At 36.3% G+C, this 21,802-nt stretch overlaps 1 protein-coding gene across 2 annotated transcripts in view; it reads right to left on the bottom strand.

The window, feature by feature from the left end:
- Positions 1 to 21,802, bottom strand: part of CNTN6 (contactin 6) — a 320,026-nt gene that overhangs the window by 130,124 nt on the left and 168,100 nt on the right. The window lies entirely within an intron of this gene.

Raw genomic sequence — 21,802 nt, 5'->3', positions numbered from 1 at the left:
CCTTTGCTCTGTAAGACCTTTAAGAACACTAGATTTATTCTTCTACAAGGAGAGGCCAGAGAGAACCACCAGTTTCTATTTTTGTCCTATCCATTTTGCTTAAAAGAAAATTGCTTAGAATGAGATCGTTCTCTGAGATGGTCTCAAATTCTATAATATTTGGAGATAATCTCATAGACCACAGAGGTGACCTACCCAGGCTGCCCTTATGCATGGGCTACAAATCCTGCAGTGCTGGTTGCTGTTAATGACCCCAATTGTTGAGGTCACTCTCATTAAGCCATTCTGATGACCATGGCTTATCAGGTCCTATGGTTTTATTGCTGGTTTTGGAGGAAGCATTTGGCAGGAGCATAAGCAAAAATGCAGTCACAAACAAGGCTCTGTTCCAAAGCCCAGCAGGAAGTGCCTGAGAATGGTCCATAAAATGAGCTTTAAAGAATTACTGGCCCATATGCTCTCTCTTGGAGCAACCAAGGTGTAAAGGAGGGACAAGGGCCACCAAAATGTACTTAAAATTAAGGTTCAGGCAATACAAGTATTGTAACATCTAATTGTAAAGAGAATATATCTTTGCAGCTGCCACATGTAGGAATGAATCTCAGCCTAATTAAAGCAAGATAACTGCACATTTCCTGCCAAGGCCTGAGGATCACAATCAGAGGATGCACTTGGCAGTGCCAGCCCCTGACACAGAAGGAGGTCTGTGGTTTGCCAAGTCTCATAAGCTTGGAGGAAGGCTATGGGTACCCAGGATCCATTTATCAGGACCAAGAGACAACACCTGAAAAGCTGGAGATAGGGAAAATATTAACCAGAAAAATGGGCATGCTTATAGTAGGACATAGTATACTCAACTGAGTTGTTAAAAATCCAAGTAATGATATTTTTTCCCATTTACTATGTATGAATTATTTCATTGTAATGTTTTCAATTCTTTCTTTGTTCTTTCATTTTTTTTCATATATGGACCATAGCTATTATATGCCAGATGCTCTGATAAGTACACTCATTGAATCTTCAGAATCACCTGTAACCCTCACAATCACCTGTACCATTGTTACATTTGTTTAGCAAAGGAGGAAATTGAGGTTCACACATGATTGGCCACTGACCAAAGTTGACTCAGTTTTTATGTGTCCAGATAGGCTTGAAAACGAGTCTATTAGTCCATTTTCATATTGCTACGAAGAAACACCAGAGACTGTATAATTTATAAAGAAAAAGAGGTTTCATGGACTCACAGCTCCACATGGCTTGGGGAGGCCTTGTAATCATGGTGGAAGGTGAAGGAGGAGCAAAGACCTTTCTTACATGGTGGCAGACAAGACAGTGTATGCAGGGGAACTGCCTTTTATAAAACCATCAGATCTTCTGAGACTTGTTCACTATCAGTAGAACAGCATAGGAAAAACTTGCCCCCATAATTCAATTATCTCTCACCTGGTCACTCCCATGACACTTGGGGATTATAGCAACTACAATTCAAGATGAGATTTGGGTAGGGACACATCCAAACCATATCACTCTAGCTCCAGGTCTCACACTCAAACACTGTGCTGTCCTGCTCTCCAAATGTTACCTGGGGTTTCCTTGCCACTTATAATTTATAAAATTAACATAAACTAATCCTCCATGTTCAAACAGACAAACAACCGAAAGCCTAACACTTTTCCAAAGAGTTGTACAACTTCCTAGGGGAGAGGTAAAGGTGCCTTCTCTCCCCCAAGAATTTGTAGTTTCTAGAAGTGGCTCTGTTTGTGATGTCCTGAATCCTCAAAATCCTTATTTGTTCCCCTCTGTGTATTTCTTGATTTATCTCCACCCTTACATCTCTCCCTGTATCTGCATGTGAACATAGAATGTAGCCCCTTATTTTGACCAACATACAGAAGTATGCACCCCACCAGCACACACACAGGTGTGATGCACCACCACTATCAAATTTTGAGCCTGTGTCAGCATTACTGATGTAAGCATAAGCAATGCAAATACCTTAGAATCAAATATTAGATATATGGTTCCCAAAGGCCCTTTGGTTACTCCTTTTACTTGTTTGTGTCTGCAGTCTCTCTTCTATAACTTCCCTAATACAATCCTTTCTTTCAGGAGCAGGGGGAAAAATGTCCCTCCATTTTTATCTGCCAAGAAGTTTAGCTTTCTCTGCTCCTGTGGTTACACACAGAAATTGATTGATCTGTACGAGTTCACACAGGTTATAAGTAAAGGACATAAAATTTAATTCCAAATGCTGTGACTCTAGACCAGGCGCCATGACTCAAGGCTATCTACAATCTTAGCACTTTGGAAGGCTAAGGCGGGTGGATCACATAGGCAAGGAGTTGAACACCAGCCCAGGCAACAGGGTGAAACCCTGTCTCTACTAAAATATGAAAATTAGCCTAGTGTAGTGGCATGTACCTGTGGTCCCACCTACTCAGAAGGCAGAGGTTTCAATGAGCTGCATTCCACACTCTAGCCTGGGAGACAGGGTGACACTTTGTTTCAAAAAGCAAAAACAAAGAAAGAAAGACAAAGTAAGAAAACAAATACTGTGGTTCTAGAGCCATCCGCCTAACCACCAGACCATACTGACTCTCAATATAGAACGTCACCCAGACAGACCTTTTCTCTTTCCACACCTTAAAAGCAATTTCAATTATTGATCACTTCGAAGACATTCGATTTAATTTTAACCTCCACGATTTATTTTACCCTACTCTCTGCTTTCCGCCAACCAAATACTATTTTCCCCCTTTGAGAAATCTTCTGAAGAAGTTTCAGCACTGAAAGCTTGTTCTGGAGTAAATAAGACATTGGGGAACTTGTTCACCTTCATGATGTGGTTCCCATGTTGAAGGTATGTGTTCTGTTTTAGCCTATGGCAAAACATTTTGTTGGGCATGGAAATGCTGATACTCTGCCCAACAAGAGAGAAATGGTAAAAGACACTAAGAAAACAAATCCCTATTCTACATAAGTCTCACAGAGCTCCCAGATATAATATATGCAACTTTCAGTATTAAAATACTCTTAAGAATCTCAAGACATTATAGTGAGGTTATTCTGAATGTCTATCTCTCCATACTTCTCTTCTTTGAGGAGGACAAGTTATGAATAATACCAAAATTGTTCATGTTGCTATTTCCTATTTCTTGAGTGATTTTGTTTTAGGTTCTATAATAATTAATTTTCCCATGCCTTTATTAAATGGCACACAGAAATATCTCTACTGAAACCAGTTTCATTTTCCACTATCATTTTCTGGATGCCATATACTCAGTCATGGTGTTCATGATACTATTATGTTTCCTAGCATAATTCAGTAACACAACATGACATAACCTAATCAAGCACAATGCTATTGTCAAATGCTATAAAAGAGGCAATAGCTAAATCTTAGAATTGGTCATAAATTTGGAAAGCTAATATCCAAGTAGGAAGTAAGAAGTTATTTTAAGAGTTTGTGGTGTCAAATCCATTTACAGTCCAAGTTAAAATTCCTCACTTTTGGTGGTGTAAAAGAATTTTTATAAAAATTTATATGTAAGTAGAGAGAAAATGAGTTTTTTCTTGTTTTTCTCGGAATATAATAAATTCACTGAGCAGCATTTTTTTATTAAAAAAATAAGAATAAGGTAATAGGAACAAGTGCATACTGTGTGTTTTTTTCCTAACAGCCCAGCATTTAGGTTTTCAGGGAGAGAAGCATTTCACAAGTTAAAAAGTAAACGGATATGAAATACCAATTAGGTAATTGGTCTATGATAACATATACGTCAGACTGGATTTGATTTTTTATAATGGACTCTTTGACAAATGGTTAAGAACAGTGATACTTATAACAAAAATAAAACCTACAATTGCTCTATGTGGGCTTTACTCAAACTTGCTTCTTACAAAGCAGGCATATTCCCTACATTTAAAAGTAGATGAGAGAGACAGAAGAGAATTATGGAATTGCATAGGATACATTGAGATGCCAGATTACTTAACTTAGTAACAGGCAACTGATCTTTGGTGTTCCTAAAGGAAGGTTATGTAGGTAGCATGCAAAATAGATTAAATAATCCACGAATGAAGTCCTTAAAAGGCTTAGTGATTGAACAAAATGATCAAAAACTCAAGTTTAGTGTCAGACTATCAGTGTTCAAATGCTAGCTTGGCCATGCATGCACTAGCTATTGATTTAGGACAGATTATTTAGTCTCTTTCTACCTCAGTTTTCTTTACTTTTAAAATAAGCTAGCTAACAATAGTACCTGCCTCAGAGAAAAAAATGGCATAATATATTTAACGTGTGTAGAAAATGTTAAGTACAAAATACATGATGTGAGGGACTTTAATTATATTATTGATAATATCAGGGCACATCAACAAAATTAGGCTGTTTTAAATTTTTATTTTTATTTTATAATTTTTGACACAGGGTCTTATTCTTCTGCCAAGGCTGGAGTACAGTGGCTTGATCATAGCTCACTACCTCAAACCCCTGGGCTCATGCAATCCTCCTGGCTTAGCCTCCTGAGTAGCTAGGATTAGAGATGTGTGCCACCACCCCTAGCTTGAATTTTTAATTGGCTTTTTTTTTTCAGCTTTCATCTCAGTGTCTGATGATGTAACCAGATGCATTTTCTTGAAGAATAAGACAGGACTTACTTCTCTGCCTATTCAGTGGCAGCTTAAATGCTCATGAATGAATAGAAAAAACAAAAAGGATACCTAAAGTTAAAAAAAAAATGTGAATTTTATTCCAAGCACTGCCATATAACACTGAATTTTATTCCAGAGAATGTTTCACCTACTTGACACAAGTTGTTAGACTGAGGGTTAGTGAACCTTACTGCCTAGTAATCTACACAGCCCAGCTGGAGGCAGAAGTAACCTCTTATGGGCGGACATAAAATAGCCAGAAAAATCCTAGACTGCCCTGATTCTCATAGTCTTGGGCTTTGCCTTTTGGCAAATGTTCATTTTCTCATCTTTTGTTCTGCAGGGAGGACAGTGTCAAAACCTTTGTAGTCAATAATCTCTAAAGAGATATCTTACGGTCAATTTATGCTTCTTGGGATTAATGAATGATATAAATATTGTTTAAGTGTAAAAAGGGGAGTATCCAGAAAAGGCCAGATCTTCAGGTAAATCATCCTCAGGGTGCACTGCAGCATGTAGGAAAGTGTGGAATCAGAGGTGTCATCAAGGCATGTGTTTTTATCAGAAAGAATATGAGAGGTTGCTGCTGAGGAAGCCCTGAATGGCATCAGAAACATGTATATTTCATTGTCATTATAGACACTAAAGTGACTCAACCAAAGATTAGCTTGACGAATTCATTATTCCAAGGAGACCAAAAAACAACTCACTTGCTCTCCACTTATTTGTGAATTTTTATAAATTTTATAAATATTACTTTACCTTTCCCAAGAAAGAGAAATTTTAACTCGGATTGTAAATGAATTTGACACTAGAAACTCTTAAAATAGCTTCTTCCTACTTGGATATCAGCATTCCAAATTTCTGTCCGGTATCAAGTGCTTATTAGATTTTGGTTAAAAATTTGACGGCAGCAACTAAGAGCTATGGAGGAGTACCATGAGAGAGGCTTCCTAGTACAGGGACCTGGGAACTCTTAATTATTGAGACCCTCCCAGCTCCTGAACTTTATAAACAAAATGAGATGTAGGTACCATGTGATTCCCATTTCATAAATATACACACCAATGCTCAGAAAGGTGAAGCAATTTGCTCAAGACCACACAGCTAAAAAAATAAAAGGAAGCCTTTTAGTTGGATAGAGACTCCTAACTAGTGCTGACTCCAGAAACATTTTCAGCTGTTCAGGAGTGGGAAAAAAAGTAGAGGAAGGAGAAAGAAAAGAGGACTGCAAACAGAGTTTGTTTTTATAAAAGAGCAAGTGAACACAGTCTGCCCTGTCACTTGGGGGAAGTACATCCTGGCCTTATACTTAAATCTTAGCATGTGGTAGGTAACAAAAAAGGCCAAGTGATACAAAAAATTAGCCAGGCATGGTGGCTTGTGCCTATAATCCCAGCTACTTGGGAGGCTGAAGCAGGAGAATTGCTTGAACCCGGGAGGCAGAGGTTGCAGTGAGCCAAGATCACGCCACTGTACTCCAGCCTGGGTGACAGAGTGAGACTCCAACTCCAAAAAAAACAAAAACAAAAGCAAAAGACCAGGCCAACCACTGGCTTCCCAGAGGTCTCAGGGAGTCTGGCCATAAGCTCAGTTTTAATTAGCTCCTATGCCAGGACATCAGCAAGGGGGACTAGAGGTATTGGTTTTGGTGGCAAATTAGGGGAACCTGTGCCCTTCCAGGAACAACTGCATTTATAGCACCCTCTTGATTCACTTGTGTGACTCTCATTAGAGTAAACAAGAGTGATTTCAATGGAGTGAGGCCTGAGGCCACTTGCAAAGAGTGGTTTATGCGAACCGTTATACCTGCTATGGTCCTTCATAGACTAATAAGCCCTTTTATTCATTGTGATGCTTTAATCAGAAAGTTATATTGCTGAGTTTGCAACCTATGTAAAATACAAAAGGTCGAGTTTCGGAGGTAGTAGGACAGAGCTCCTGGGTAAACGTCTTCATGCTCCTGTTTATACAAGAAGTGTGAAGCAAGAACATTTTTTTAAAGACCTCCCATGGACATAAGCTCTGAGTTTACCAGAGTTTTATCCTACTAGTTTCAATTTGCAAGAACTTCCACAACTGGAATAAGGGAGAGTGACTTCAGGGTTGATGCTAAATACTGACATTTTTCCATTGAATTGTTTTACTCCAAGCAAGGTCTTTGGAGTCACAGCTGCAAACTGCATTTTCTTTGCAGCTTTCTCCAGCTCAGCACTAAGGAGAATTAGGTTCAATGATAAGGACTCTGGCATGCATTATCATTTAGATGAAGGGAGGGAGGGAAAGAGAGACTATTAAAATCTCATTTTTTTTCCCAAAGCACTTTCACTCTTTCATTTCTGTCATCATTTTTAATGTTGACAGTAACCCTGAGAGATACACAGAAGAGATATTACCAATGTGTGGGAAAGATATCACTGGTTGTATGGGTGATGCACTTACGTGTTATGCAAACAGATACCTTTAACTTTTCATAACTATGTATGGCCTTTTAAAGTTTTCTTCTATTTGTGATGAATGACACTGGCTTTCTAGATACAGTGATAATAAATATGTTTTTTCAAACAAATTTACTCATTAAAAAATCAAAGCAATTTGAGAAACATGGAAAATAGCATACAGATAGTACATTGATACTTCAAAAAACACAAAGGTGATGTATAGATGGCTGAAGCTGAAAAAATCTTGTTGAGGGAAATGGGCCATCTGAGCTCCAGAGAACATGGCATATTAGGAGACAAGACATCTTTGAGACAATCAAAGTGGTCTGACTGCACTTGCCATGAAGAAGGACTTGGTGGAGGTGAGAGAACAGAAACAAAAAGAAAATCAACATATAGAATGCTGAAGGACTCTTAGAAATAGTCTTTTCTATTTATAATAATTTGTGTTTTCTCAGGCTGAGTGCAGTGGCTCACGCCTGTAATCCCAGCACTTTGGGAGGCCGAGGCAAGTGGATCATGAGGACAGGAGTTCGAGACCAGCCTGACCAACATGGTGAAATCACGTCTCTATTCAAAATACAAAAATTACTCCGGCGTGATGGTGCGTGCCTGTAATCCCAGCTACTAAGGAGGCTGAGGCAGGAGAATCACTTCAACCCAGGAGGTAGAGGCTGCAGTGAGTGAGATAGCACCACTGTACTCCATCCTGGGCGACACAGCGAGGCTCTATCTCAAAAAAATTAAAAAAATAAATAAATAAATAAATTGTGTTTTCTTATGTCAATACTCCTCCCCTAAATGTCAACAAACATTTTGTTACAAACAAAAGTCTATAGGCATGTGTTTATTTTATCAATGTGTTGTTTGAGAGACAGAATTTAAAAAACAGTTCTACTCTTGAGTAAGAACAACAATGGAGAAGCAGGGGAAACTGTAAGACCAAGAGCGGAGATTGGGACTTCAGCAAAAGTTGGAGCCAGAAGTGTCATGGAAATGTCTTTTTGTTGGGTTACAGTGGAATGTATCTGGACACTGATTTTCCTAGAGAACAGTACATAGGTTTCATCTAGAGGTGAAGAGGCAGAGAGTGCCAGCTGAGACAACTAATGATAGAATTACCATATGATCTAGCAATCCCACTTCTGGTGTATATCCAAAGGAATTGAAATCAGTATGCCAAAGAGGTATCTATATTCCTGTGTTCATTGCAGCATTATCCACAATAGCAGTGATATGGAAGCAACTTAAATGTCCATCATCAGGTAAATGGATAACAAATGTGTGGCATATATACATAATGAAATACTATCCTTATTCAGCCTTAAAAAAAAAATTCTTTCATTTGTGGCAATATAGATGAACCTGGAGGACATTATGCTAGGTAAAACAAGCCAGTAACAGAATGACAAATACCAAATGATCTCACTCATACAAGGAATCAAAAAGTTAAATTCATATAAGTAGAGAGTAGAATCATGGTTACCAGAGGCTGGGAGAGAGGGGTGCATAGGAAATGGGGAAATGTTGATCAAAGAGTGTAAAGTTTCAATGACTCATGAAGAATAAGCTTTAGTGAGCTGTTGTACAGAATGGTAACAATAATAAATAATAACGTCTTGTATATTTCAGAATTGCTAGAAGAGCATATTTTAAATATTTTTACCACAAAAAATGACAAGTATGTGGGGTGAGAAATTTAATTAGCATAATTTAACCATTCTGCGATCTAAATATATATCAAAACACCACATTTTACCCCATAAATATATACAATTATTATTTTTTAATGAAAAATAAAATTGTAAAAGAATTTTAAAAATATAAATGAAGCTGGTTTAAGTTATAGGTTACAATTAAAGCTGAAACTGGAACTTTTAGTCCCAAATGACATCAACCACTCAACTTCCCTCTTTGTGGCTGCTCCTCACAGACAAGTAGCTCAGGACATATTGGTTGATTCAGTAAGTTTAAAAATAAGTGAATTGCTTGCATTGCATTATAATTTACTATAACAATAATTTAAATGTAGACTTTGTTCACTAACTCATGTATTTATAAAATCTTTTTAAGAAATAATCCTACTTGACTGCCACTGTTTGTTTGTATCAACGCCTTTCCACAAAATGTGTACAGGTTTACCTTTGCAGTACCAATAAGTGCTGGCCCACAGTAGGTACTCAAACATATTTGATTAGTGATCAGTCAACTCAGAGAAATAAAGATGACTTTAAATAGTTTACTAAGTTACTTAGAGCCCCATATGATATGGCCCTGTTTACCCCATCCTTTCACCTGCGTTTGGAACACTCCAAACACAGCTGCCATTTTATTTTCCTGTTTTTCAGAACATAATGAGTTTCTTCCCCCTGATGGCCCTTGGTCTTCTTGTTTCTTCTGCTTGAAAACTTACCCCCAGATCTTTGCACAGCTAGATTCTTTCTGACATTTAGACCTCAGCCTCCTTGCTACTACCACTTAGTGAAGCCTCCCTTAGTTAACCAATCTAAGGTAGCAGTCCCCTATCACTCTGTATTCTCCTCCAAAGGCCCAGTCGCTGTCAGCAATGATTATTGATTTGTTTATCTCAATGTTCTCTAAATAGACTATAAGCTTCATGAAAACAGGACCTTGTTTTCCCTCAGTAACTAGTTCAGTGCTCACAGAAAGCAGGTATTCAACAAATACAGGTATTCAACAAATAAATTAATAAATAATTATATCTCTAAAGTGATTGAGTACATACAAATTACTACAAACATAGTCTACAGTATTTTCTTTAGGAATTGAAGAGAGGAAAAAAACAAATGTGTTTGATCAAAGATTTCTTAGAGAAGAGGCTAGGATCACCCCTGAAAAATGATGTGGTAGCCAGACTGCAAAACGGCCCTGAATGAACCTGCTTCCAATATCCACCACTTTGTGTACAGGTACATTGTGTTAGCATTGGTCTGCACAACCAACTGAGTCTTGTCAAATTATGGCTTGTCACTTCTAAAATTAGGTTATAAGAGACTGGGGCCCAGGGGAGAGAGAAAAACCCAAGAACAGGTGGAAAGCCTGCTTATTTTACATAAAAAGAAAGACTGTTCACATAGTTGAAGGAAAATGTTTGGGCTTTAGAGTCAGATAAATCTGTGCTTGAATCAAGTACTTAGATTTATAAGCTGTGAGACATTAAAAAAGGTACTTTTCATACTTTTTTTCAACGTTCCTGAATATACTCAGTGTCTAATACAGAAAAGGCACTCAAGAAACATTTGCTGAAAATAGGAATGGGTGGATGGATCTATAAAATGTTTTAAAAATATATATATTACTTGATTGTCGTGAGACTTAAATGAAATAAGTAACTTGCTTAAAAACTGCATGTCAAATGGCCCTCAATAAGTTATAACTGTTACAAAGACTTGCAGTTGATTTAACTGATATGTAGATTTAATTATTACATTTATTTATATTTTAGTTATTTTTCTCTTTATTATACTGATTATCTTGTTGGATTTATTTACATTTAATCTTCATAAAATTCATACTATCTATATTTGTGGGTACTATATAAGCATGTTGTATCATAAATATTTATTTATGCATATTTTACACATATTTATTTATTTATTTATATGTATTATTATGTATTATGTTATGTATATTATTATTATGTATATATTATTATTCATGTATATTTTACACATGAAATGCTAAATCCCAGAAATATTCAAAAACCTTGCCAAAAGGTCACTGAACTTGTTATTAATTGATAGAGTGAAGATTCAAGTCCCAAAAAGTATGACCTATAGTCTTTAGCATAATGCCATAAGGCCTAAATGACCAACTGATTGATTTTCTAGTTCATTTCAATTTCTGCTATGATGATTATTATGTGTTCATTGTTTGCATCAGGTCTCTTTATATGCCAGGAAAATAAATTCACTTAAAACAGTATAAACTGAAGTGGGGTGGAGTTAAAAAAGATCAAGAGAAATCTCAAATCAACCAAGTATGGAGGCATATCCAGGAACAGGAAGGACACCTGCCAATTATTCTCTTCCTCCATCTCTAGTTTTCTTTAACTACAGGTGTCCCAGTCTCTGTTACCTCTGCCTTGCATAAATATCTACTCCATTATCTTTGCAGCCGATCAGTCTCCTTGTTTTTACTTTTAATTCATGCCCCCATAACATCTCAGCCTGCATATTGCTTTGGCTTATCCTAGCCACAACACTGCAGAAGCTTCTCTGTCCCTGACCCTACCATGAAGTTCTCTTGTGACTCTTACTTCAGATGTTCGAGATATTCAATGCCACACATCTGTGAGTGCAGAAAAGAGGTTACCCATTTGGCAACTGAGGCCTGTTCATGTACAAGATAGGCAGAAACTATAATTATTATCTTGACTGTAATAATCCAGGAGATCATTGTCCAGTTGTCTCAATTATGTTTTTCATTTATTAGAAGGATAGAATAAGTGCAATCCAATCACATATTCAGTATTTTATTAGGAACAACTAAAAAATAACCTATTTACTCATAGAAATACTAGGGCCAAATATATGGGAAAAGTGTGAAATTCCTGAAGTGCTATCTCTGAACTTCTACATCTCTTCTTAATAGATGTAGCCTTTTAAATTAAAATTATGTGATAAAATATAAATATCAAGCTAATTTCTTGAATTTTTTATGACTGTCACTTTGGAAACCAAAAGTGTTTTAGTTCTTTTAAGGTATGATTGTAGCAGACACTGTAGGTGCCCCATATCCCATATCTGTTCAACCCATTTAGGAAGTTAGGTGTCACACTGAGGGACAGTTACATTGGAGGGTTTGTTGCCTCCAGTACTTGGATCTCTCTGCCTGAGATTGCTCTGAGAAATTATTTTTTATTCCATAGACATATACTTGTCTAGATAGAAAGCAGGCCACATTACTAGAGATTGAACGTCATCAAGGCTGATCCTTAACCAATGAGATACAGAAGGTAATAAGTAAATGCTCCAGTTTCCTTGACCTATATTGGGCTAATGAGATGTGCTTGATAGTCTGAGGAAGCACTCAGTTGTACTGAGCCACAATTGCCCACAGTAATACCAATTTATTACCTTATTCTTCAGGAAGTTTTGGGTTTTCTCCCTTCCCTACTCCTTCACAATGTTTCTGAGAATACCTAAATACACTACATAGTCCATGTCATTCCCATGAGATCTGCGTTCAAAGAAAACCAAAATACCTAAATACACTACATAGTCCATGTCATTCCCATGAGATCTGCGTTCAAAGAAAACCAAACAAAGAGAAAGAGTGTACTATATACATTTAAAGCAAATCTCATCTGCCAAATTTATTAAGCAACTACAACGTGCCCAGTACTGCTCTAGCAACTGAAGATGCAACAATGAACTAAATAGACAAAATTGGTTAGTTTCCATTGGTGGCAAACCAATGTTTCTCTACTTTTTTTTTCCCCCATGGCACACATAGAGTTCTCTGATACTTCACATCAAGTTTGAACAGTTTCTTTAATTTTTCTTCAAGAATAAGAGAATATAATGTGTATTAGTTTGTTTACACACTGCCAATAAAGACATACCTGATGCTAGATAATTTATAAAGGAAAGAGTTTTAATTCACTCACAATTCAACATAATTGGGGAGGCATTAGGAAACTTACAATCATGACAGAAGGGGAACCATACATATCCTTCTTTACATGGCGACAGCAAGGAGAAGTGCCAAGCAAAAGGAGGAAAGCCCCTTATTAGACTATCAGATCTCATGAAAACTCACTCACTATAAAGAGAACAGCATGAGGGCAATTGCCGCCATGATTCAATTAACTCCCACAACAGGTGGGGATTGTGGAAACTACAATTCAAGATGATATTTGGGTGGCGACACAGCTAAACTGTACCATAATGTATTATACAATCACATCAATTTTTGTTTTCTTTCAGGGAATTATTATCTAAAGCACCAATTATAAGAAGGTTGATGTGGTTACCACTGTGAAAATGTCAAAGATAGGCAGATAAACTCACTATGGTATTCAGCAACCCAAACATCAAACATCTGCCCTGAATCTATCTTAGAGACTACACAGCTAATGGTATAAAATATTAAGACTCACCTCTGGACACTAAGAGGTGTTGTGTTGCATAGTAAGTACTGATGGAACCTCTGGATGTTTTGAATTGGAACCCCCATCTGGAAGCCACAGGCACACAAGGCAATTGACTCACGGAAACAAAAAAAAATGTTTTTGATATTCTGTGTTTGCAAAAAGTTCTCTTGCTTGTCATCACAAAGTCACTTGCAATCAGAGAGTCAATTTGTATTCAAGAGGTTCTCTTTCTATCAGCAAATGGTTTATAGGCACTTTCACTAAATTGCTTCTCTAAAAGAAATAGACAGGATCTCATCTGCATTGACTTAAGGATATCTATGCCTAAAGACAGAGGCATGGCCTACATGACACTCAAGAACTCTATGCCTCAGAACCTGTGAAAATCTATTCTAAAATTTTGCTCCAAATTCAAAGCAGTTTTAACTTAGATCATTTAAACGCAGAATTTCTTTGCTCTTCTAAATAAAAATGACTATTTAATATGTACTATTGTGTGTTCGTATATATGTGTGTATATGTATGTATGTAATTATATATATTATACTGCAAATAATATTATATATGGATACATCTGTACAAGCATGTCTACATTTAGTAATTTAATAGATTCTTAAAATAATTTTAATGTAGATATAGAGCTAGTTATTTTCTAGTTTCATGAATGAGAAATTAGGGCTCAGAGTGTAACATGCCAAATCATACATTATAAAGGACAGAGCCAGAATTTAAAGACTCTACTCATGTAAGTCCAGATCCCTGTCTCTTTTCATTTCTTCATTCTGACTTTATGCATCTTGTATTTAGTCCTCTGTGTTTTTCCACTGCCAATAAATTCATGGTTAATCTTTCCCAAATAGAAGTTTAATAATTTCATTTGAATAATAATAGTAATCCAGTGTCCTGTGAATAGTAAGCCAAAACATATGTGACACTTCATTTATGAAAAATAAAAAAACTTATTACACAAAAATATCTTAACAGAACGGGTTTTCACAGCATTTGCATTTCTATTAGTTAATTAGAAAAGCATTACAGCAGAGTGGTTAGAAGCTTGGGCACTTGGGTGAGCCTGAGTTCAAATGCCCTTCTACCTAATGTGCTAGTAAATTACTCGACCTCTGTCTTCTTCAGTTATTTATCTACAAATGTGGTTATAAATAGTACCCACACTTTGGTTTTAGTAAATAATATGAGAAATTAGATTATCTAAGGAGAATTTTTAGCAAATCCTTAATAAATGTTAGCAGTCATCATTGGCAGGACACATCTATAAAGTATTCTGAGTGAACTCCAGTGCTCTTCAGATGCAACCCATGAGCGAAATCCCACCCACTGTCTGTTTTGTAAATAAAATTGTATTGGAACACAGCCATATTCATGTGTTTATGGATGGCTGCTTTTACCCGATAACAGCAGAGACATTGGCCTGAAAATCAAACATATTTACTATCTGGCTCTTTATGGAAAAGGTTTCCTGAGCACTGGTCTATCTCATAACCAACATTCCTTCAGATTAATATCTCAATCAGGCATGCTTGGCTAACCTATGACAAACAGAGCTACAAAGTGCATCTGAGAAAAGAAAATGAAAGGACTCTAAGAAAAAGGTAGCTACCCCCATGGAACAGATAAAACCTGAACCTAAGCGTGCCAAGATGAAATGGAGATATAGGTCTTCAGAGAGCCCAATGATATTAGAAAGGTGACATGAGGAGAAAAAGTTGAGAAAGTTGACTTTTAAACAGCCATGATCCCCAGACACTAATGAAACTTCTTTTATTTGAAAGACTAAGCTGCTTCACCCCACACTTTGTTATTAAAGGTATTTATGAGTACTCTTCCAATCCCTCACACATAAACCATGCAATACCAGAGCCAGGCCACTGCACACTCAAGCTTTGTGACTCGTATGAAGCAAGATTTACCTGCATTACAAACAGAGAAAGGGAAATAAATTGAGTAATTTCATTACTTTCTGCTCAATGAAATCTTATTTTATTGCTAAGCTTTGACACTTTTTGCAGAACCTCAGCTGTCTTTTCTCTTGCTCACTAAGGAGTAGCATCAGCACCAAAAAATCATCTGGACATCTGGATATTGCATTCAATAATTTATTGGAATTTCAGTCATACTGCTACATTGAGAGTAGAGGAGATAAAAGGAACTTCACCCACACTACAAATAAAAAAAGCTGGAATAATAGTTTTTTTTTCTTCCTCACTTCAAAATATTAAGTTTTATCAATCAGAATCTAACAGCTCTGGGACCAGAATTGGCTTTGTTGTTAACAATATCTCAATCACATATATTGCTTTTTCAATACAACTTGGAGGGGACTGATTTGTGATGAAGCTGGTATAGGAAATGCAGAGGGGGACAAATATATAGCCAAATAAATCAGGTTAAAATGAAATTGATAGAATGGACTTCAAGGCAACTCCTCACTCGCTTTCTCTATTATAGATGCTGCATTTGGTCTTAATGCCACCTTTGAAACCTTTGTATCTGACCTATTTACAGGAAGAATAAGGCACCAGAAACCACTAATATCTAGGCAGTGCTGCCATTTTAAAAGTTTGTCTTTAGTTGTTAAATGGGCTTTCTCTAGAGGACAAATATAACTCTTTGATGTAGCTTTGAGCTTTGTAGAACAGGTCGTTCTACCAGCTAGTGTTCTACCCTGCCAGGAGGGATGTGAAAGAGGGAAATTATTTAGAGTAATTGGAAACTTCACTCTTAACTACTATATTGTACTGCCTCCATAGCAGAAAACCACTTGGATTTGATGTGGAAAATGGGCTCTGTCAACACTGGACTACTTATTAAATGGAAATGGGGAAATTTCACAGGGCAGGGGTGGGGAAACAAGGTTTGGTGTTTACCTCAGGCTCATTACGAATGCAAATTCTAGGTCAATCGAAGGCCTCGATGTAACTACTGAAATTATAAGAGTACTAACCAAAAATAGTTTTTATAATTATGGGGTTTAAATAATGTTTCTGGTGTGCCACAAAAAATTATTTAAAAAATGAGAGAGAAATTGAATTACAAAACAATCAATTTCTTTGTTAAATTTTCTGAATCATAAAAATAAAACTAGTGAAGTTAAAGTAAAAATGGGAACATTTCACATAATTCATAATAGAAAAATATTAACATATTTAAAATAATTCCTGGAAATCAAAGTGAATCCTTCAACAGAAAGCTAGGCAAAGACCTTATTTAGGAAATTTATAAAATAATTTTAAATTGCTAATAAGCAGGTGAGAAAAGTTTGATTTTGCTAATAACCCAAGACATCCAAATGAAAACAACAATAATTTCTCACCCATCAGATTGCTAAGAGTGCATATTAAACAACACATTATATCAAGAGGGATTGATGTCATGGCACATTCGGGTGGTGCTGTTGCAAGTATCATTTGGCATAACCATTTTTCAAGGATTGTTAATCAAGATGCATTCACATTTAAAATGTATAACTTATTTTTCCAAGCAATTCAACTTCCCAGTATCTACTGTGCAGATATAATTGGCCAAATGAGTAAAGAAACATACAATAGATAGTTATTTTATTAATGCCTAATGAGGCCTAACAAAGTCCAATAAGAGACATTTATTTAAAATAATTATGATAAAATCATATAATCAGATAACATGTAGCCATTTAAAAGCATGAACATATCTATTTATATTCCCTGACATCTAATAATTGGAATTATATTTCTTTGCCTTCTTTTCTTCTTGATTGAAAAATTTACTCCTGGTGATTTCAACTACTACCAAGGCTTCAAGTAACATTTATATGGAGATAATTCTCAAATTCATATGGTTAGCACAGATTTTCAGTTGGCAATCCCGATCCTTATATCCAACATCATGATATCTCTGAAATTGAACTCTTAATTCTTTACTCATAATAGTTCTTCAAGTCTTCCTCATCAAAGTGAATAATAAACATCAATTAACCATCTGGCCATACTTGATACCTTCCTCTTTCTCAAAACCCACATCCCATCTCATAGCAAATGTTATTGGTTTAACATCCAAAATTTCTCAAAAATATCTCACTTTTCTTAGTCCCCATTGCTACCTCTCACCCACATTTTCATCTCTAACATCTTAATGACTCAGTAGCCTCCTAAATTGTTTCACAACTTACAAAATTATAATCCTTAAGCTATTTTAATACAGATAAACCAAAGAACTTTAGTTAAAAATTAGATTCTGGCCAGTCACAGTGGCTCACACCTGTAATCCCAGCACTTTGGGAGACAGAGGCGGGCGGATCCGTGATTAGGTCAAGAGATTGAGACCATCCTGGCCAACATGGTGGAACCCTGTCTCTACTAAAAATACAAAAATTAGCTGGGCACGGTGGCACATGCCTGTAGTCCCAGCTACTCGGGAGGTTGAGGCCGAAGAATCGCTTGAACCCGCGAGGTGGAGGTTGTAGTGAGCCCAGATGGCGCCACTGCACTCCAGCCTGGCAACAGGGCAAGATTCCGTCTCAAAAAAAAAAAAAAAATTAGGTTCTATAATGGGCTTGGTGGCTCACGCCTGTAATCCCAGCACTTTGGGAGGTCAAGATGGGAGGATTGCTTGAACCTAGGAATTCAAAACCAACAGGGGCAACATAGGGAGGGCTTGTCTCTACAAAAAAAAAAAAAAAAGGAATCTTGAAAAAATTGTCTGGACATAGTGGTACGTGTGTATATTCCCAGCTACTCAAGAGGCTAAGCTGGACGGATTTCTTGTACTTAGGAGGATCCAGGATGTAGTTAGTCTTGATCTCTCCACCACTGTACTCAAACCTGGGCAACAGAGCAAGACTGTAACTCAGAAAAAAAAAAAAAAAATTAGCCAGGCATGGTGGTGCAAGCCTGTGGACGCTGCTACTACTCAGGAGACTGAAGCAGAATGATCGCTTGAGCCCAGGAGTTTGAAGCTGCAGTGAGTTGTGATTGTGCCACTGCACTCAACCTAGGCAACAGAGTGAGACCTTGACTCTAAAAAATAATAAAAATAAATTAAAAATTAGAGTATGTAATCTATTAAATCATGTAATAAATTACCTAATGCCATCAATTAAATACTCTATTTCTTAAAATTGTAGAGTTTTACTGTTCCTAGGATACAATTCAAAATCCTGAGTAAGCAATGTAAGCAATAAGGCCAGCATAATATAGCCCCCGCCAATCTCTCCAGCTTTTTCAGACACCATTCCCTTTTTTCCTCAATATGCTCCACAATGCCTTTTTTTTTCTTTTTTTTTTTCACTTTCAAATGTCTTACTTATCCCCTTTCAATTTCAAAGGCTTTAAATATGGTGTTTCCACCTATGGAATATTCTTATCCCATTCCTCATATCACCACGTGAGATTGATTACAACTTAGTCCTAATTTTTCACCTTTCTGTATCCTATATTGTCTTTTGCAATTGACTTTGCAGCATCTTCCATCAGAGGTATAGTCTCTTTCACCATTCCCAATCTGGTCTGGCCTTACAAACAAAATGCAACAGAAGTGACAACATGGTGGTCTGAGCACACGCCTCAGGTAACTGTGTAGCTTTCCATTTCCTTTCTCTTGGATCCCCACCCAGCTATCTTAGTAAAAGCCTGGAGTAGCAGGCTGGAGCATGAGAGACCATGTATAGAAGAAATAAATCACTTCAATTGCCCCATCCTGGGCCAACAATACATAATGAATTAAACCAGCAAAATCAACAAAACTGCATATGTGACCACCAATGTACAACTGAGCCCAGAGAAGACCAGAAGAACCACCGAGTAACCCAAAAACTTGTGATCGAAAATAAATGTTTACTGCTGGATATCATGGGTTTTTATTTATGCTTTGTTTCAGCATATTTTTGTGGCATTAGATACAAAAAATTCCAATAGATAACTAATACTTGATGAGCCTTTATTTTCATTCATTGGAAATTTCATCCATCTTGAATACTGGTTTCTTGAGCCTCCAATAAATAATTCCTTCATTTCAGTCTCTCAGAGTCTCCTCAGACTATTTATTAAAATTTTTTATGCTGTACATATTTATGTGATCCCTATCCTACTGCTTACATAGACTCATGACAGGCAAGGACATGTTTGTTTTATCAGCACTGTGACTTCTGCACATGATAGAATCTGACACATAATAATAGTTCAATAAAAACAAGTGAAATAATTGTGTATAAATAAAAATACCTTTATAGTATATTGTTCCTGAAAAAAACAGGATTAAATTTTTTCACCCCTTTATTGAAATGAAATAAACTTCTTTCATTAATCCAGTGAAATATTACACAACAGTTAAAAGAAGTAAACATTTAGTTTACTTCTTTTAAATTTCAAAAACTGAATGTAGAGTGAAAAAAGTTGCAAAAGAAATTGTACTCTGATAACATTTATATAAATATTATAAACAAAGATAATAAAAATTCCAAGCCATACTTCGAAAAATTATCACCAACTTCAGGAAAGTGGTTACCTCTGGGAAGGGAGGGAAAGAAAACATGAGATGAAAATTGGCAGTATTGGTATATTTTATGTATTTATAAAAGACCTGAAGCAAAAATGCAAGAACATTAACACAAATTTAAACAAAAATCTATTTATAATATTTTTCTAGACATTTCTGTATGTTTGATATGTTTTGTAACTTAAATATTTTAAAGAAAAGTGTTGGTTACTAGAACAATCCCATGTATATAAATTTATGTGTATGTTCAGAGACATGTAAGCACATGTGTAATGTATGTATACATCAATGTATACAAACATTAATCATTTTTATATAAGAGAATTATGCTTGTTTTGGATAGAGACAAAGATTGGGATTATTCCTTAGATCAGGGGACCCCAAACCCTGGGCTGCTTGGCTGGCCCATGACCTGTTAGAAATCTGGCTGCACAGCAAGAGGTGAGTGGCATGTGAGAGAGCATTATCACCTGAGCTTCGCCTCCTCTCAGATAAGCAGCGGCATTAGATTCTTATAGGAGTGCAAACCCTATTGTGAACTCTGCATTCGAGGGATCTGGGTTGCACTCTCCTTATGAGAATCTAATACCTGATAAAATCACCGCCCCCCAACTCCCCATCCTGTGGAAAAATTGTCCTGCCTTAGATGATCAGGTAGAAGTTCAATATAAGAAGTCAAATCAGTTGAAAATGATGTCATTAATATGAATGACTGCTTCACCAATTTATAAGAAATTAGCAGATAAAATTGCCTGCAAGGACTTTTCCTTCCAATATGCAGGTATTACATAACCATTTATCAACATATAATAATTATAGAGTATATAAACAACAATAACTTTATTTCATGGAAAAAGGTGAAAGTCTGTTTCGATATCTACTAAGATCTCAACTTTTTGCAGAACAAGACTAGTGAGTTAAAAGAATAAATAATAAAAATGTATGCATTTCTTCTTTTGCTTTCAGAAACATAGGGTAAAGGACATGGTGTCACAATGCTGGGCTTGTGAGAGTTGGTACAAGGACTGAAGCTAATGAAATATACAAGTCCTCTGATGAAAACGAAGACAGGAGTCTGGAATAATAATTAGGTATTCTGAAGGGGCTTTGCCTGCTGGCAAAATAAAAGAGGATGATTGAAATAGATTAATTAGATTAGAACATGTGCATTGCATCCTACCTGTCTCTAAATATAATCTTAGCAGTTTAGAGGAAGAAAATGCAGAAATTGAGCATTCTGACTTTCCAACATTGTTCATGCAATAACTTCTTTCTTTCAATGGGAAATCTTCATTAAGGAAATGCCCTGAGAACATTACTTATGCCCTGGGTTGAGTCAAATCCAACAGGATTTACAGTGGCTCAGCCTGAAGTTTCTTGGAGATGCATCTTCTCACTATTTGTCTCTTTTCCTAGGTCATATTGTCAAGAAGGACCTTCTGTTTGCTTGAGGAGTCAGCATCTTTCCCCTTTAGTGTGGTATCCTCAAAGCTTATTTCTCTGCAGTAAAATGAGTGTCTTAGTCAAAAGACTTGAATTTAAAAAAAAATAGGTCATAAATATCCAAACTTTGCAAATTCTGAACTCATAATTATTCTCCATATTTTATTATTTTGTTAAAATATCCTCTAAAATGACTAATAGGGAAAATGCTTTAAAGTGTTTGTTTTATTATTTTTACAAAATGAAATAGTTATCCACAAATAACAAATATTCATTCATCTGTGTGTGTGTTTATGACTTGCATAAGAAAATAATTTTAGAAGAATCTACTAATGTTAACAGTGTTTGTCTTTGGCTCAGGTGATACTATTAACAGCTTTTCATATTTTCTAAATGTTATATATTGTCAGGAATCACAATTGTAGTAAAACTGGTAAGAACTAAGGAAAAAAAAGTCACACAAAAATTAGAAAAAAATGTGCTTCTATGCTTGTCCTCAGAGAACAGCACAATGGAAAGGCTGTTCTTCCCACAGTCAGATATAGGAAAAGAGAATTTCAACAGAAAAAGTGAGTGCCGGCAGATTTTAAAAGGGAAAGGCAAGCTAGGCAATGTTTAAAACGTGGGGATAGGTTGTGAGACAAAAACGAAAGGCCAA

Source organism: Aotus nancymaae, unplaced genomic scaffold, assembly GCF_030222135.1.
Source record: "Aotus nancymaae isolate 86718 unplaced genomic scaffold, 86718_ANA_hifiasm-v0.15.2.pri h1tg000046l, whole genome shotgun sequence".
NCBI lineage: Eukaryota > Metazoa > Chordata > Mammalia > Primates > Aotidae > Aotus > Aotus nancymaae.
The sequence above is the reverse complement of the archived record's forward strand: the minus strand, read 5'-3'. Positions and strand labels throughout refer to the sequence as shown.